This window comes from Trachymyrmex septentrionalis, unplaced genomic scaffold, assembly GCF_001594115.1.
Source record: "Trachymyrmex septentrionalis isolate Tsep2-gDNA-1 unplaced genomic scaffold, Tsep1.0 scaffold32, whole genome shotgun sequence".
In the NCBI taxonomy this organism is placed as follows: Eukaryota; Metazoa; Arthropoda; class Insecta; order Hymenoptera; family Formicidae; genus Trachymyrmex; species Trachymyrmex septentrionalis.
In genome coordinates this window covers 4,739,854-4,744,754 of record NW_017305485.1, presented here as the reverse complement: position 1 = coordinate 4,744,754, position 4,901 = coordinate 4,739,854, and the positions used below count along the sequence as shown (strand labels likewise).

Below are 4,901 nucleotides of genomic sequence, written 5' to 3'. Positions count from 1 at the left end.
ATGATTAAGCATCAGTAAATCAAATTGTTAACAAACAAGTTCTGAAGGTGGGTTTTTTCATTGTTTTTCCCATGAGCCAAATCATTTGCCATAACCAAAGTTAAAGATAAGAAGTAATGAACTGCAATACTGTTAACCGTATAAATACTTAATGGAAGATAATTCATAGATAAGTATAATATTAGTAAATATCAATAGGTTAAGCCACATTGGTAGCAGGAACTATACAAAAGAAAAAACTGTAAATACTTGTATATATTTAGTAAGTAACTACATATATATTGTATTCTGGAAATCATATTATACAATAAATAGTTTATAAAAAAAAAAAAAAAAAGTTCTCGTCTGATCACTGAAGTCAAGCAACGTTGAGCACGGTCAGTACTTGGATGGGTGACCGCTTGGGAACACCGTGTGATGTTGCCTCTTATTTTTTTATTTTTTTGTCAAGCTGGAGAAAAATCCTACAAAATAAAAGTAACTTTATTGCAGATACAATCGAAGCAAGCTACAAGATATTATTACGTTAATTGTATACAATATTATGATTTATTTCTTGCTTTGGCATTTGTCATTCTCTGCTAAATAAAAATATATCTTGTGGGCAGAGTGTCGAAAGATTCGTTATAACTCTGATATTGTATTCTTATTGCAAATATGGCTTACAGCGAAATAGGAACTGAGCCGTAAGTTTAGGCAGGTTTTCGTGGCAATGTGGTTAATCCTCTTGCGAAAAGACGTGAAGATTGTATATTCCGCGGTTATATTGACTACAGCAAAGTAACGATCATGTTCTACACAGTTGGATTCCTACTCTCTCACCCACGGTTGCTTCACTATTCTTGCCGGACGAATAGACGAGATATCGCGATTTGAATATTGTTTTACGAACTTTCTGCGCGACAATCCGTTCCATTCAATGCACAATGGTATGTTCAAATATTACGTTCGCGTACGTGGCGAAGAGTTTGTTCCGACAATTGAACTTAACGTTATGTCACCCCATTCGCAGTGTAATAGCGCGGCAAAAAAGATATTGTTCTCTTGCGTTTCACGTGCCTGCCTATTCGAGGGTGCTCTCCTCGCTGAGAGAAAGTCTCGTAGATACATATATACGTACATGCACATACATACTTGTACACATGTATCAGTTGCTTACACGTGTATATACCTACACCTACGGAGAATCACTGTTTCTAGTCCACGTATCTCCATAAGTATAAGTAGTTATTGAAATACTTGACTGAAGAATCCGATCAATGATTTGATTCATAATTTGTACTCCACATTAGTCAATTATCTTGTACCTGAGAAGCAGAAAGATTTTTGTTTAAAATCTTTCGAATTTTCAAATTTCAATGTTTTATAAAATTGCAACATTATCGAGGCCTTTTATGTAAAATTTCACTTTTAAATTCGTGCTTTTGGATTCATTTCTTTTACTTTATAAATAAAAAAAAATCGACGCTCAGACCTCGTTAAGTCCACAGCTTGTACGCAGAGAGTTTTGTTACAATTAATCTCGTCATGTCACCGAAAACCAGTGGTAAAGCGGTGATGAAGGCGGGTTCAAAAAGAACATTAGAAACCGACAAAACCGACAAAAAGAAGAAGCACAAGAGGAAGAAGGCTATGCTATCTATAACTACAAAGTATTGAAACAAGTGTATCCCACATTAACAGTTTCGTTAATGATGTGTTCGAGAGAGTTGCTGCTGAGGCGTCAAGATTTTGGCGCACTACAACAAGAGATCGACGGTCACGTCTCGTGAGATACAAACTGCAGTGAGATTTCTTTTATCTGGAGAATTGGCTAAGCAATTTTTTTGCTAAAGTATTTAAAAATTTAGCTACATATATATATATATATATATATATATATATATATATAGATCTGCAAATAATTTTGTTGAGTCATCAAAATAATTACTCAAGCATAATAACAGAGTCAAGTATAATAAGCAATGCTGCATAATTTTTGATTTTACATAACAACCAATTTGAGCGTCCTAATTATTTTGATGGCATAACAAAATTACTTTTAGATCTATGTCTATGTGATTTTTTGAATTCTATACATTTTATTGTCATCGACGCGGTATAACTTCAGTCACGCATTTATCACACTGCAACAGTTAACGGATGGATTATAGATAGAAAGGATGGTTTTGCTGAAATATTTAAAAATTTAGTTATATGTATGTGTTAAGAGAGAAATCTAATAAAATCTCTACTTTTATTTCCTCCCTACTTTTATTTTCCCCCCCTACTTTTGTCACTCTTCGCGCTAACGATACCTCGTGCTTAGGAGATTTCGAATATTAACGACTAACATTTTCCCTTAAATGTCGTCTTAATATAATTTCCAAAAAACAACCGGCAATACGACCATTCGATATTCTCCACACTCATTCGCGGATTATCAGGATCTGGTCTGGTCCTAATGGATCGACATTCTTCTTGCGCAACGAGACGCAAAGACCTTTAACGCCGCAACTATGTTACCTTCTGGTTCTGGCGCGACGCTTCGGGCTGGATAATTTATACGGCTGTCTGTTTCACTGGACCTTGACACCTACGGTGACAATCGGCGAGCATCATCTTTGTAGATTGTTGTTAGAAAAGTCTTGCATGATTTCTCGCCAACGATTACATGAATCACATGTGATAATCTCTACAAATCAAATCCCGACGTTAACTAGATTTCTTGAATCGTTTCGTCACTGATTTAAGTACTAGTTGAAGTTCTAATTTTAGAAGCAACATATTTCAGTAAAAATTATTCTAGATTGCAATACAACTGACACAATTCTGATTTCTCAAATAGAATAACCAAATAAGGTAAGAGAGCTTTATTAAAAAAAAACCAGGAAAATTCTATATAGGAAATCGATATAAAATTCCATATGATTCCCAATAATGATTTGGGAATCAAAAATCTAAGTCTTATGTGGATTCCTTTATAGATCTTTATATGGATTTTTATATGAATTTTTCATACATCACGCGTATAAATTCCTATATAGATTTGAAATATTTCATGTTTATAGTTTCCTATAGATTCCCATAGGAATCCACTGAAAATGTTCAACAGGAAAGTTTCTGAGAAAATACAGAAAATATTCTCATATCAAGAAATAAATTAATACTCTACGGATAAATTTGCAACTCTCGTAGAATAGCGATAAAAGTGGAACGTGGCGAAGAAATAGAATCCACGAAGAGATATCTCTTTGCTGAGTGTAGGAGGAAGTAAAGATGCTGCAGCGGCTTATGTAATGGCCCCAATAAAGATTATCGATCCTTTCAAGCACATTTCGCTCTTGGTATCCGTGGCGGAACTACGCTTCGCTGGTTGTCGCGGGGAAAACCAACTCGTCAAAGAGCGATTCTACATTTCACGGTCTCCTGCCCCTTTTCTTATTTTGTCACCGTTCTACGAAGATCTTTTTGACGTGATCGGCTCCGCATTTCTAATGCAAGAACCGCCTTTTCGATGTACTTAAAGTGATTCAGGCGAAATTGCATATTACGAAAGCATCCGTGCTAATCGAGATGTTCCTCGAAATCCTCATGAGATCCCTCCCCGCGTAACTGGAGCCTCCATTCATGAAAAGAGAAGCAGAGATGTAAAAAGAGAGAGGACGAAGATATCTGCCGGATGAGCGAAATTGCATCAGCAGTGTTAATTTTACACTACGACGAGGAGAAATTTTAGAATCATTTAATAGCGGGAAGCAATCAACAAGCATCGAAAGTCCCGCGAATATTACGTCTCTGAAACTTGTTATAATCACTTTCTCAAACAAGATATTATTTCGTATCTGTTATTTTTCCGTGTATCTTTATCCATACACCACCCATAGAGCATTTCAACGACATTGCAGCAACGTTGCAATGTCACTGCGATATCGCTGGAACGTTGCAATGTTGCTGCAACATCGTTAGAATGTTCTGTGTTGTACAGACAACTTTATAGAGCAGAATCTGAGCTCGTTGAAATCGCACGTTGCTTTCAATTCCCAGTGCAAAACAAGAGACAATAACGAAGAGACGGAGAAAACGGGGCTACTCAATACACTTAAGTAGAAACGGTGCTTCGCGAAGTCGAATCGGACATCGTGAGAAGTCAGGTGGTTGGACTAAGCTGTATGCCGCCAGGCGAACGTGCAGTCAGCCAGGATCTCTCGGGCCTCCTGTGGCCCCCGGTGTGTCGATCGAGTGTACCAAGCCGAGTCGAGTCGAGTTCGACTACGTGGTGTTCACTTTTCACGGGCTGGTGGGGTGCGCTCCGGGTGGCCGTGGTGGGTGGCGGTATAAGTAGAGGCCTGCATTCGCCACCGTTCTCATACCCTCACCACGTCCTTCGGCTACCTCTTACTTTTACTTAGTGCCCCTTTTCCCACTTTTTTTTATCTTTTCTTTTTTTTTCTCCTCTCTCTCTCTCTATCTATCTCTCTCTCCCTCTCCCTGTCTCCCTCACTCTCCGTCTCTCTCGCACACACGCACACGCATGCATACTCTCACTTGATCTTTCTTTTTCTCCGTCTATCGGTGCGCGTTCGTTTTGCCATTCGTTCATTCGTTTCGCGCCTCGTCGGCGAAGTCACGTCACGAAGCTGGACGGAGGTCACGTCGGCCGAGGCGCACGTTCCTGGAGAACCCAGTGGACATATCAACAATAAGATCTCTTTACGTGCAGCTGGAAGACGAGTGCCGGTCGTGATCGATCGACAAAAGGACAGAGATGATCGCGAGTGTCCGGTGACGATATAGAACATCAATATTCGCAGAAAGAGTATATCGATATTCTCGAGAGTGCCGAAATATACCGGGTATATACTAATATCGAGAAGTTTCATTAATCTGAAGCAGCTGTTCACATATTACGATAGAAACGG

General features: G+C 38.5%; 1 pseudogene; it reads left to right on the top strand.

Moving 5' to 3' along the window:
- Positions 1-1,527: 1,527 nt before the first annotated feature.
- On the top strand, positions 1,528-1,833 carry LOC108749841 (annotated as a pseudogene).
- Positions 1,834-4,901: the final 3,068 nt, after the last annotated feature.